Source organism: Myotis davidii, unplaced genomic scaffold, assembly GCF_000327345.1.
Source record: "Myotis davidii unplaced genomic scaffold, ASM32734v1 scaffold444, whole genome shotgun sequence".
Lineage (NCBI taxonomy): Eukaryota > Metazoa > Chordata > Mammalia > Chiroptera > Vespertilionidae > Myotis > Myotis davidii.
In genome coordinates, this window is record NW_006294767.1 from 584,064 (window position 1) to 584,264 (window position 201).

The following is a 201-nucleotide window of genomic DNA, read 5'->3' on the forward strand; positions in this document are numbered from 1 at the left end:
CTGACTGGGTTTATTACTACTATTATTTTACAAAGAGAACATGATCCTGGGGCATCCATGTGTGAGGATCATTTCAAAGGAAACGTGTTGAATGTTTATTTACGTGGGTCCCCCAGAGGGGGCAGGGTCTCCACTCCAGGGCTGCGTTCTCCTGCATTTATTTGCTCAAACGACAAGATTCTCTGGCTCAAATATAAAGCG